We start from the raw sequence: 14,171 nt of genomic DNA, 5'->3' as shown, positions 1-14,171 counted from the left end.
CATTAAATTTGCTAATGATACCAAATTGGGAGGAGTGCCAAACACCCAAGAAGATAGTTTTACAAGACCTGAATACTATGGAGAAGTGAGTGGTTGTGAACAGGATGCAGTTCAACATAGATAAGTGCACAATATTACATCTGGGCCACAAATCTACAAATACATGATGGGAGATACACTTCTGGGTAGTAGTGTATGCAAAAGAGAGCTTGGGGTAAGAGTGGACTGTAAACTAAATAAGAGCAGTCAGTGTGATGTGGTGGCAAAAAAGGCAAACTCAGTCTTGGGTTGTATCATTGAAATCGCAGGAGGTCATAGTCCCTCTCTATACTGCCTTACTGGAGTACTGTGTGCAGTTCTGGAGGCCTCACTTCAAAAAAGATGTGGACAAAATTGAGAGGGTGCAGAAGAGAGCAAGGAGGAGGATCAGGGGTCTGGAGACTGAGCCCTACGAGGAAAGGCTGAGGGCCTTGGGAATGTTTAACTTTAACTTTAATTGAATTTTTATACCGCCCATCTCCCGAAGGACTCCGGGTGGTGTACAGCCAAAATAAAACATACAAATATAAAACAGTAAGGATATAAAATTTAAAGATATTGAATAATTTAACTCAGAACAGGACAACTCAATTAAAACACATTTAGGCCAGCCCCGCTTGTTGGAATAATAATGTCTTAAGGGCACGGCGAAAGGTGTGTAGGTCAGGGACCATACGTATCTCCGGGGGCAATTCATTCCAGAGGGCAGGTGCCCCGACAGAGAAGGCTCTCCCCCTGGGGGTCACCAGCCAACATTGTTTGACCGATGGCACCCTGAGGAGGCCCTCTCTGTGGGAGCGAACCGGCCTGTGGGAGGCTATCGGTAGCAGCAGGCGGTCTCGTAAATACCTAGGCCCTAAGCCATGGAATGCTCTAAAGATGGTAACCAGCACCTTGAAGCGCACCTGGAAAATCACCGGAAGCCAGTGTAGCTCGCGCAGGAGAGGTGTTACATGGGCGCGCCGTGTCACTCCCATAATCGCCCGCACAGCCGCATTCTGAACTAATTGTAGCCTCCGGGTGGTCCTCAAGGGGAGCCCCATGTAGAGAGCGTTACAGTAGTCCAGACGGGAGGAAACGAGGGCATGGGTGACTGTGCGCAAGGTGTCCGATCCAGAAAGGGACGCAACTGGTGAACCAGGTGAACCTGATAAAAAGCCCCCCTGGCCATGGCCGACACATGATCTTCTAACGACAGCCACGTATCCAGGAGGACACCCAAGTTGCGAGCCCTCTCTGTGGGGGCCAAAATCTCGCCCCCAATAGTCAGCGATGGAACCAGCTGGCTATAACGGGGCGCCGGAAACCACAGCCACTCGGTCTTGGAAGGGTTGAGTCTGAGCCTGCTTCTCCCCATCCAGATCCCTACGGCCTCCAGGCACCGGGACATCACGTTAAGGGCATCATTGGGGTGATCCAGGGTAGAGATGTACAACTGAGTGTCATCAGCATACTGATGGTACTTTACCCCAAAACCACGGATGATCTCACCCAGCGGCTTCACATAGATGTTAAACAGAAGGGGCTAGAGGACTGACCCCTGCGGCACCCTACAAGTGAGGTGCCTCCGGGTCGACCTCTGCCCCCGTCAGCACAAACTGCGAGCGGTCGGAGAGGAAGGAGGAGAACCATCGCAACACAGTGCCCCCCACTCCCAACCCTTCCAGCCGCCACAGCATGATACCATGGTCAATGGTGTCAAAAGCCGCTGAGAGGTCTAATAGGACCAGGACAGAGGAGCAACCCCTGTCCCAAGCCCTCCAGAGATCATCAACCAATGCGACCAATGCTGTTTCCATACTGTGCCCAGGCCTGAAGCCCGACTGATACGGATCCAGATAGACATCTTCCTCCAGGTGCTGGGGAAGTTGTTGCGCCACCACACTCTCAACAACCTTCGCCACAAAACGAAGGTTGGAGACTGGATGATAGTTCGTGAATACAGCCGGATACAGGGAAGGCTTCTTGAGGAGGGGCCTCACCAACGCCTCTTTTAGGGCCGCTGGAAAGAAACCCTCTCGCAAAGAAGCGTTAATAATTCCCTGGAGCCAGCCTTGTGTGACCTCCCGGGAGGCCACCACCAGCCAGGAGGGACACGGGTCCAATAAACAAGTAGCAGCGCTAAGCCTACCCAGTATCCTGTCCATATCCTCGGGAGTCACAGGGTCAAACTCTTCCCAGATGACATTCACAAGATCTGCCTCTGTCCCCCCATCTATACCCACCCAGTCAGAGTCCAGACCCTCCCGAATCTGAGCGATCTTGTCATGCAGATATTGAACAAAATCCTCAGCCCTGCCCTGCAAAGGGTCTTCCCGCGTTCCCTGGTGAAGTAGGGAGCGGGTCACCCTAAACAGGGCGGCCGGGCGATTATCTGCAGACACGATCAAAGCGGAAAAATAATTGGATTTTGCCGCCTTTATCGCCCCTAGGTAGGTCTTGATATAAGACCGTACCAGTGTTCGGTCAGAATCGGAACGGCTGGCCCTCCAACCACTCTCTAGGCGTCTTTTCTGGCGTTTCATCTCCCTCAGCTCCTCAGAGAACCAGGGGGCCACTCGGGATCGGCACCAGGTCAGAGGCCGCAAAGGCATGACACGGTCCAAAGCGCCAGTGGCCGCCCTATCCCAGGCAGCCACCAGCTCTTCAGCCAGGGCATGAGCCAGCGCCTCGGGTAATGGCCCAAGCTCCGTCAGGAACCTATCTGGGTCCATCAGGTGCCTGGGGCGGAACCACCTGGTCGGCTCCACCTCCCTGCGGCGGGGGGTAGCTGAACGGCAGTCCAGTCGAAGGAGTGAATGATCTGACCATGACAAGGGTTCAATGACTAACTCCCCTGTTCCTAGGTCGTTCAACCACTGGCCAGAGACAAAAATCAAATCCATAGTGTGCCACCCGGTGTGCGTAGGGCCCTGAACTAATTGGGTCAGGTCCATGGCCGTCATAGAGGCCATGAACTCCTGAGCCGCCTCCGATGCTTCGCCAACAGATGGCAGGTTGAAATGCCCCATGACCACTAGCCTAGGGGTATCAACCGCCACCCCGGCTATCACATCAAGCAGCTCAGGCATGGCCGCTGCTACGCAGCAGGGAGCCAGGTACACAGTTAGCAGGCCCATCTGCAACCCACAGCCCCACTTCACAAGTAGGGACTCACATCCAGCTATCTGAGGCACATCGGTCTCCCTCGGACAAAGACTTTCCCTTATAACAACCGCCGTTCCCCCGCCCCTACCCTGAGCCCTCGGCTGATGGAATGCGTGGAAGCCTGGCGGGCACATTTCAACGAGGGGAGCCCCCCCTCCCGGCCCAGCCAGGTCTCTGTAATACCCGCCAGGTCCACTCCCCCCTCCTGAACAAGATCATGAATGAGGGGCGCTTTATTTACCGTGGACCTTGCATTGCATAGCATCAGTCGAGGGCCCAGACCCCAAGGGTCTGTGCAACCCAGGGAACGAGAAGAACATTGGGGGCCGGAGCGCGCAACCTCTCGAAGACAGCGGTTGCGGGCTCCCAAAACATGGTTTGGCCCCCTGCTGCCACCATATCTGCCCCTCCCACCTACAGTACTGATGGAGCCACCCTCATCAATCTGGGATCCAACCCCCGCCCTGATCTCCAGCCCCGCACCTACAATGCCGCGACCCCCTGCCGGACCTGGCTCCGACCCTGATGGGTTGCCCCCCAAACCCACCCCGGTCATATAAACCACACCCTCCCCCTTCCCCCTTAAAAACCGAATAGCAAAACTCCTTAAAAAAACCCCAACATCCTTCCGCTTTCGATGCCATCTCTCAGGATTCCAAAATCTGTCATCAAAAATTTTGTTGGCAATCCAGATGGCCAGCCTTGAGAGGGGGGGGGACCCCCTCAGGGCATATAGTTCAACCGCAGTATAGGTTAACATAGTCTGAATAAACCTAAACCTAAAAACCTAAAAAGGGGAAGCCAGCCGGCTGATGACATAGGACCAGGGAAACACTGAACCGGAACAATGCCACACTAGCCTAGTTTAGTTTGGAGAAGAAGAGATTGAGGGGGACATGATTGCTCTCTTTAAATATTTGAAAGGCTGTCATTTGGAGGAGGGCAAGGAGCTGTTCCAGTTGGCAGCAGAAGATAGGACCCAAAGCAATGGGCTTAAATTACTTGGAGAAAGGTACCAGCTGGATATTAGGAAAAACTTTTTCATGGTCAGAGTAGTTCAAAGGTGGAATCAGCTGCATAGGGAGGTGGTGAGCTCCCCTTCACTGGCAGTTTTCAAGAAGAGGCTGGATGAATCTTTGTCAGAGATGCTTTAGGCACATCCTGCACTGGGCAGGGGGCTGGAGGAGAAGGTGATTCTGTGATTCTGATGAGCTTGAAAGCTTGCGCAATGTTTTATGTCAATTCAGTTGTTTCAAATAAAAGGAATTAAGTGGTAGAACAGCATGGCATAGCCTGATATCAGATCTTGGACGCTAAGCTGGGTCGGTACTTGGATGGGAGACTCGCAGAATGGCAAACAACCTATACTCCTCAGCCCCTCGCTGGAGTTGCCGTAAGTTGATTGCGAATTGATGGCACAAGCATACATATAATAAAAGGTATTGTTTTTGGATTTTGCATGGATTAATAGGGCTCTTTAGAACTTTTCAGGTTTTAAAATATCATCCAAAGCAGAGTTATATCCTTCTAAAAGTCCATTAAAGTCTGTGGTCTTAGAAAAGTGTAATTCTGCTTAGGATGGTACTCTTAATTGATTATCAGAGTTCATCCTGAATATTGTGCAGGTAAACAAAAGTGGCTTACAACTAGAGATGGGCACAATCCACATTACGATAGAAAAAAACCCACAATAATGGCGATTGCGCAATCGGGATCCGGCGGATCGTGCTCAGCACGGCCAACGATCCAGTGGTCGGGAGGGGGGCTAGATTGGGGCTTGATTGGGGCAATCGTGCTCAGATCGGGAAGCCAGACACTCAGGCGCCAGCAATCTATTCCCCTGGCAACAGAGCCAGGGGAATGCCTGAGCTGTGTTTGCCCTCCTTCTGTCACCCTGGAAACCTGAATGGAAGCCCAGCTCGCCTTGATCAGCAGGGCTTCCTTCCAACCACGGAGCAGCAAAGCAGTCACCAGCTGGGAGAAGACACCCAAGGGAGGGAGGGGGAAGGGGGTATTCTGTAGCCATGGGCACTCCAATCTCATCCCTGCAAACCCTGATAGGCAGCTCTGATGGCCAAACACAGACAGCCAAACACAAACACAGATGCCGCCGGCATCAGCCACTGTTCCTGTATCACTGGGAACAGTGGGGCGCCCCTCCGCTTTTGCCTCCACGCCCCACTCTCCACGCTCCATGGATCGTAAACGGGAGATGACCGGTGTGGATCGTTAATTCGGGATCGTCGCCGGTGCCGATCCATGATCAGCTTGATCGGTATTTTTTTTTGGATCGTGCCCACCTCTACTTACAACATCAGTCTTCCCTCCTCCATTTTATCCTCACAACAACACTGTGAAGTAGGTTAGGCTGAGACAAAGTGACTGGCTCACGAGTCATGATCACCCAGCAAGCTTCCATGGCAGAGTAGAAATTTGAATCTGAATCTCCTAGATCCTATCCCAATGTTCTAACCACTACGCTAAACTGGCTCTCAGCAAAACATAGGGAAAAGCCCCAAAACTGATCTACGGCCCTGAAACCTGAGAAATATTAATGTAGTGCTTCCACTGACTCTTCCTTCCATTTACTCTCAACCTCTACTTTGTGTAAGTCAGCAACTGAACCAGCTCCACTGACACCAGACTGGATAAGTATAGGCAAGAAGACAACAGTGCCATTATAGGCAGGGAGGGACTTTTCCTTACCACTGTGTTTGCACCATTCATGAAAGCAAATGTATTTGGGATTCAAAACTGTCTTGCTAAGGATAAATATGATGCAAATTTGGGACAAGCATGGGAGATCATTTTAAAAACTGATGGCTATTTCACAAGCAATTTTCGAATGGAATATGAGTCAAAGAAAAAAAAATCAGTTTCCACTGACAGCATACAAGCCCTTTTTAGTGTGCCTACATTCTCAAACTGCGGCCAGGGTGTCTGAAAACACCCCTTTGTTTAAACATTTTTATCCCACTCTCTTAGCTATTGCTTTTTATGTAACCACCAATAATCAAATATAAGTACAGAGCAAAATACAAAGTTAAGTTTTATAAGACCACCAATGAAACTAAGCAATAACATATCAAACAGAAAAATCTGCTTGAAACCAGAAATCAATATGAAACAAAATTATTTATTTAAAATATTCATGTCTTCATACTCAGTCCTAAAAGTTCAAAAGATAGCTCATAATAATACAAGAAAAATAAAATAAAACAACCCTAAATATACCGTTTTGCACTTGTCCCTGATTACAATAGATATCTCCTCACTGGGTCTTGTATTCACGTGCCCATCAGGGCTTGGAAGAGATAAGTTTCCTACCTGGTAGCAGATGAGTATGTGAAGAGGAAGTACAGTTTTCAATGAGAAGTAGAAAGCTATGTCTGTTAGCTGACTGAAACACCTGAGGGTGTAGGATCTTTCTCTAAGGATATGAAGGGGGAGGATGAATCTGCTGACCCATAAGAATGCCACTTTGCTCAGCTTAGATGTTTGTAAATAATGGATTTTTTATTGTATAACATAGGGGAAATGACACAAATAGAGGCAATTCAAGAAAGAAGACAAAACCAGAATGTCATCCTACCTCTTATTCTGACTCATTATTAATAATAGGTTGCTGAACTGGTAAGCTGTTAGAATATTGTTGTGCTGGGAATATGCACTCATATACACCAAGTTTGGTCAGAGCGATAGTGCATAGCATTTCCCTCAAATGGATCATTTCTGACCATGGGAAAATATGTCCCCCCCCCCTCAAAAAAAGTAGTGCAAGATTCTTCTGGATTTTTTCATCAGAGGTTAGGAACTGTGTTGCTTGCAAGTTTATGACAACCCAATGAGTCAGCTTTGAAAATGGCCCTGGCAAAGAGGGGTTATTTTGTTTATTATTTACTAAAGCCAGCTATCATGGATGTAGCTAGAACTATAGGAGAACAGTTGCTGGTTTTAACCAAGAAAGTTATAGCGGATGCCTTTCCAGATAAAAACAGTGCTAACTTCCTGCCATAGCTAGATATACGAAAAGGGGAGTCTAGAGGCCTAGAACAGAACAACCTTGGAGAGAGGTACAAAACAGAGGAGTAACAGAGTTGTATGGCCTTATGTAGATTAGAAGAGCTGCCTAACTCATATCAATATATACAATATATTAAAGCCCAGGTGCAGAGAGTGCTTGAGAATGGCAGGAATGTCTAACTTCAGAGAAGTTGAAGATATTCAAGGATCGATATATTTGTGAGCAGTCGACCCCGGCCTCCGCCATGCTTAATACCAGCCTGTGATATAAAAATCACAGAGCCCCTGAATCAATGCAGCTTGATTCCAGCTGGCTGAGCCCCTGCCACCTGCCAGCTGATAGTTTAAAGGGATCTTTAAAGGGCCAGGTAAGTGGGTTTGAGGGGAGGGGGAGCTAAGCGGGGGGTTGGGGGGTTGGGGGGGGTTCTGGTCCCCATGAACAACGAACAATGAACAATGAACAACGAACATGTCTGGGAACAGTTCATGTTCGTCCATGTTCGTTGTTCGTTGTTCGTGGATGGCAACGAACAACAAACAAGGTGTTCGGGGTTTTTTTCCCCATTCCTGCCCATGTCTACTCTGTACCCAGTTTACTATGCTGGCTCAATGTTGAAGAACAGTGGCCCTGTTGTCTGTGCAAGACACAGTTTCCTTAATTTCATCCATCAAGAACCTTGGAAGTATATCGTGGTTTTATGCAGGCTTGCTCTTTCGTTTACCTTGTTCTTGGTTTGAGGAAAAGAATCAACTCAGCATTCTTTTATTTAAACTTGGGGAACTGAACAGGCAAATGGAAAGTCAAACAGCTCATTAAAAAAAACCCTTAGAAATTAGCTTGAAAATCTCTCCAAAGACACAAGCACATTATAGAATAGAAGTATTAAATACAAACACCTCTGTGTTTGACTAAGAGCAAGAGGGTGGGAAATGCAGATCAATCTGTGGGGAAAAAATTGTGTGTGACCTTATATCAGAAAATATTTTTAAGATAGGGTTTTAATGTAGCAGATAGATAAAGTGAGTTGCTTTTTACAAGCAATGTTTTGGCACCTCTTTTCTCCTGATACGTGCAGGCACCTATTTGAGGCTTTGGAAATAGTACCCCATATTTTACATGATAATTGTGATTTCTTTTTCTGATAAAAGCCCAAAGAACAAAGCATTTCTGTAACTAAACAAAATTCAAATGGGGAGCAGGAAAAAATTACCATTTTGGGAATGTGAAAGCTATAATTAAAATAGGAATTCTGTCAGACAATTTTGCATTTTTCTTCTTTGTTATTGCCCACAAAGCAAAACCAGTGGTGTGCTAGCCTCCTCTTTTCTTTCATATCCTTGCCCTAAAAGTCATGGCTCTATTGTCTTAATTATCTAAATAACAGTAATGGGAGATGGCATTGCCTTTCAAAGGACACCTTCTTTCCCTTCCCCTCAGTATTTTTTATGAAGTGCTTAAAGTAGATAGCGGCTGCATTGTAAATGTAGAGTTCAGAAGCATATTGTGCCTTATTCTTATGTTCGTGACCAAATGATTTCCATTACTGGTGAGCTGTTCAAAACATAGGTACCCAGAAGATGAAATGCCTAAAGGAGAGATCAAGCTACTGAACCCTCTTATTGGGTTTATTTTGTTTATAATATTGGTAGCAGTACAGAGAGTAGAATGGAGGGACTACACAATACATTCTGTAAGACAAGACACACGTGCAACTGATTCAGTAATTCAATCACTCACAAAAATTAGCCTGTTTGTAAAATTCCTTTTATTTCCCTCAATTGCCTGCAAACTAACTCAAATGTAACTTTGCTTAGAGCTAGATGAAAGTGTGTATCCTTCAGATTTGTACAGGGTACAGATTCTTTATATTATGCCATGTTAGATACAGAATTTTTTAAAATAACTAATTTCATGAATTATTTATCTTAAGTCTGATAATGAGGACATTGTTTCTTGATTGCCATCTACCTGTAACTCAAACTGGAAGTTCATTTTCTATATCCAAAGACATTCCATCTCACTGAGAAAATTATGTTCTTCTTAGAATCAATGATTGACAGTATTATGGAGTCAATCAATAACTTGATAAATTCCATAATTTCTCCATTTTCTGTGAAGATTCTGTGAATAATTGGCCTGGCTGAAGCAATAACCATCCGTGACAAAAGCTCTTCAAATCTTTCTTTAGGGCCCTAATAGTTTCAGAGATCATTTTAAAGCTGAATAAGAAAAAGAAAGCATGGTGAAGCAGCATTCCGGTGTAAAAGATGCTGGAGGTGAAGTGAGCTTCCCAGCTAAAGGTATGAGGAGAAAAGCAGAGTAAAAAATGTTATTAGTACCTAATTGGATAAACTGAAACAAGGCAAAAGGAAAATAGTCTAGCCTTCATTGCAAAAACAAACTGGCAGAGTTTCTATTATCCCCATTGTCCAAAAACATCCTGAGGTCAAACTAACAGTTTAAAACAGACAAAATAGTTGGAACCATGCTTTTTGAGTCTTAAAGGCTTCTTGTCAGACAAACAGAAATAGTCAACAGACAATCTGGACTCAGAGCCTGTATTCTACATCAGCATATGTACAGTACACCAAACTGGCTCTGATGTTCTTCCATCCTGATAGCTAAAAAGGACACAGTATTTAAAATGGTGTTGGGATTTTAAAACAATACCCCACCCCTACACTGTGTGCAATTCAGCAATTTAATCAGCATCATGGAATCTTGGAAAAGTCGTATATGCCCCAATGGCAGTGCATGTATCATGGTGAGGGGAGGGAAACTTGTGCCTATAGCCAATCAGAGACCAGGATATTGTGATTCAGCAGTTCCTCAACATTTTTACACCAGTGCATACTTTTGGAATTTTAAGGTAGGGTGGCAGGCACCACAATGAGATGAATGCCAAGCACACACAGACAAGAAGCGGGTAGGGAATATAAACACATACACACAGAAGAAGCCTAATTCAGGGATAATACACAGAGAGAAGATGATGACCAGTATGGGGAAGGGAGAATAAAACACAGACATACAGAAAAAGACCAAGGGGGGAAAGGGGTGCTCTACTCCTCTGCCAGTTTATATTCCCCCACCCAAACTATTTTTCACTCATTTTCAGAGGAACCTCAAAATTGTCATTCAAGTTGAGAGGTAGCTGTGAGTGACATCCAGTTTTTTTTTTGGGGGGGTGCTCTTTGCTTAGAAATTCTATCTACAACTAAAGCAATATTTTGTCTAAGTTTTAAACAAAGAGATTTCATGGTGGCAGTTGTATTGAATGATGTGCAAAATCTGGTTGATCTAATCTTATTCTTGTGTGTTAAAAGTTACTTCAGCTCTTTATATGGTTATCCAATCATACACTCACCACTCACACAATCACAAATTTCTGTTAAAGTTTTTATCCACTTGGAGTCAGTTTTTCCTCAGAAAATGTATTCTGACTTTTTGCTTCACACAACATCACCATACTAAGAACATGCATGTTCAGTTGGATAAACTATACAAGGTACATTTCTTGTGCACATTATATGTAAAAAAGGTATCCATGACAGAATGAATCCCTGATAGCCACTTTTTCTATTTAAAAGGATCTTTAGAAGGATTGACTTGGAAGAGAAATGTGGTGGGGAAAAGGTCTGCTTAACCCTTTCCCTGTTTGCCATTTTTCTGCTTCAAATCTTTGTCCATGGTGCTTCCCTCAAATGAGATTCCACTTGTGTGTTTGAACTCACAAAACTGCTATCAGAGGATCAATACATGCATTTATGTTGGTAACAAGTACCTAGGCTACAAGATTTTCTGTAATTTGCCCCCAGTTCTCCTGCAATTAAGTTTCACTGCACGTTTGGTTTTATATGTACTTCTTTGAGAAAAGACAGTTGATTTCATTTAGACTCTACCAATCTGGGCTGGACGTGAACCAGCAACTTCAGGAATGAATAGTTCATATCAACACATGGTGAAGAAAGAAAAGGAAAAGACAAATGGCATCTGCTAATATGCTGGAAGAGTGTGGCCTATTCCCCCCAAAACACTTCAGTAATGTTTTTGGCAAGCGCTTTATGCGTTGATTATGCAATATAGAAAGATGAAGCGAATGGTCACATGGTTGCTTTAATTCCAGTGAGTGAATGAGTGTGTATTTTAATCTTAGACTGTCTATTTATAAGGTTTGAACACAGTTTAATCATACAAGAGAGGGATTTCTCTTATTTGCATAGAAAATAAGAATGTTACAAGGCTCATCAGCAGCTGGAGTTATTTTAAAGTGTAATTCTAAAAAAAATATATAATTAAGAATAGAGTTGCCAGCACATGGCTAGCAATGGGTGGCAGCCTGGGTGCCTGGGATAAGGGGATGCCATTGGCATGATGTCACGCCTCTCTAGGAACTTCTAGAAACCTATGCTGACCATAGAGTTTCTGATGATTCCTAGACAGGCATGACATTGCTTCTGAGTTTTCCATGGAAGTATTGTAATGCTATTGTGTCAACATGGTTTTTTACTTTATATTTCTCCCATTGCCTGCAAAAGCAGTGAAAGCTGAGGATGTGAGATCTCCCACCCCAAGAAGGTATCTGGCAACCCTGTTTATGATTGTTCCCCAAAGAATACATCTAAATCTCTGGTTTTGAAGCATGACTGGATAGCTAGCTAGACTGAAACGACAAACGCAGATGTATTGTCGAAGGGTTTCATGGCCGGAGAACGATGGTTGTTGTGGGTTTTCCGGGCTGTATTGCCGTGGTCTTGGCACTGTAGTTCCTGACGTTTCGCCAGCAGCTGTGGCTGGCATCTTCAGAGGTGTAGCACCAAAAGACAGAGATCTCTCAGTGTCACAGTGTGGAAAAGATGTAGGTCATTTGTATCTACTCAGGAGGGGTGGGGTTGAGCTGAGTCCTCCAGTAAGAGTTTCCCAGGGTGTGGAATGCTAATGGCGGGAGGCTTCACTGTATCCTGAGGAGGTTCTTTTGCATATGGATTGGTACTTGATGTGCTAATCTTCTCTGCAGGGCTATTGTCGGGGACAGAATGTTTTGTTAGCCTGGTGTTTTTCAGAACTGGAAACCATGCTCTGTTCATTCTTAAGGTTTCTTCTTTCCTGTTGAAGTTTTGCTTATGCTTATGAATTTCAATGGCTTCCCTGTGCAGTCTGACAAAGTAGTTGGAAGTGTTGTCCAGTATTTTGGTGTCCTGGAATAAGATACTGTGCCCTGTTTGCATTAGGCTATGTTCAGCCACTGCTGATTTTTCAGGTTGTCCAAGTCTGCAGTGTCTTTCATGTTCTTTTATTCTTGTCTGGATGCTACGCTTTGTGGTCCCGATGTAAACTTGTCCACAGCAGCAGGGTATACGGTATACTCCTGCAGAGGTGAGGGGGTCTCTACTGTCTTTTGCTGATCGTAGCATCTGTTGTATTTTTCGGGTGGGTCTGAATACTGCTTGAAGGTTATGCTTTTTCATAAGCTTTCCCATCTGATCAGTAATTCCTTTGATATATGGCAAAAACACTTTTCCTGTAGGAGACTGTTTTTCCTTGGTTGTTTGATTCATCCTGGGTTTGATTGCTCTTCGGATTTCATTTCTGGAGTAGCCATTTGCCTGAAGTGCGTGGTTTAGATGATTAATTTCCTCATTGAGAAAGTGCGGCTCACATATCCGTCTTGCATGATCCACTAATGTTTTCATTATGCCTCTTTTCTGTCGGGGGTGGTGATTGGAGTTTTTGTGTAAGTACCGATCAGTGTGAGTTGGTTTCCTGTAGACCTTGTGACCTAACTGAAAGTTTGCTTGTATTGTCGTGGTCTTGGCATTGTAGTTCCTGACGTTTCGCCAGCAGCTGTGGCTGGCATCTTCAGAGGTGTAGCACCAAAAGACAGAGATCTCTCAGTGTCACAGTGTGGAAAGATGTGGGTCATTTGTATCTACTCAGGAGGGGTGGGGTTGAGCTGAGTCATCCTGTGAGAGTTTCCCAGGGTGTGGAATGCTAATGGCGGGAGGCTTCACTGTATCCTGAAGAGGTTCTTTTGCATATGGATTGGTACTTGATGTGCTAATCTTCTCTGCAGGGCTATTGTCGGGGATAGAATGTTTTGTTAGCCTGGTGTTTTTCAGAACTGGAGAATAATGCAGATTTCTGGATAACACTTAAAACTTTAAATTAATTCTAAGATAGGTTTTATGATTACATGCATGTCTGAAAGGATCATCTATGCAACTTTCTTTTATGATCCCACCAGCTAACATCCTGATCATTTCTGTGTAGAAGTAATAGTGTATTTTGTACTACATAGGAACCATCAAAATGGCAACTGGACGTTGAATTGGAATAAAGCAGAGATCTCCAATGTAGTGCCCGAGGGTGCCATGTTGCCTACCGACATCTTTCCTGGTGAGTGTTTTTAGCAGTACTTTTTAAAAAAGTGCCAGTATTCATATAAAAAGTTGTGCTGACTTCTGCCCTCCCCCCAGATCCCCCACTAGTCTGACTGATGTACTGCTCCTTTAAATCTTATCCCCTCCCTTGACTTCTGTTTTGAGTTGCACAGACTGTCTGGTGGTGAGTCCTTCACCATAGAGACCACATACTTGGTATTTGGTGAAGAGGATCCTTTGACCCACCATACTTTTGGGTACTGAACTATTTGGAAGGCAGGTGCTTGACTCCTAGTACATGAACAGTAGATATGCAAACCCAACTGGATGCTGAACCCAGGGCCAGATCACCAGGGGGCAGGAGGGGGTAGTCTGCCCCCAGCGCCACCAAAGAGGGGGTGCTGGGCGCAGTTGCCAGCCCCAGGAGTGCACTGCCAGCCCCGGGAGTGTGCCTGGGGAAAGGTGAATGGCGCAGGCGGCCTCCCAGCCACCTGCGCTGTCTTTTGCCTTTCCCCAGGACAAGGGGCAGCCAGCTTGCTGCACACCCCTTGTCCTGGGGAAAGGCAAAAGGCAGCGCGAGT

The 14,171-nt window shown here is 45.4% G+C and overlaps 1 pseudogene; it reads right to left on the bottom strand.

The window, feature by feature from the left end:
- Positions 1 to 659: 659 nt before the first annotated feature.
- Positions 660 to 3,110, bottom strand: LOC129324565 (uncharacterized; annotated as a pseudogene).
- Between the last annotated feature and the right edge of the window lie 11,061 nt (positions 3,111 to 14,171).

Source organism: Eublepharis macularius, chromosome 1 (assembly GCF_028583425.1).
Source record: "Eublepharis macularius isolate TG4126 chromosome 1, MPM_Emac_v1.0, whole genome shotgun sequence".
NCBI classification, from domain to species: domain Eukaryota; kingdom Metazoa; phylum Chordata; class Lepidosauria; order Squamata; family Eublepharidae; genus Eublepharis; species Eublepharis macularius.
Note: the sequence above shows the minus strand (reverse complement) of the source record. Positions and strands in the feature narration are given on the sequence as shown.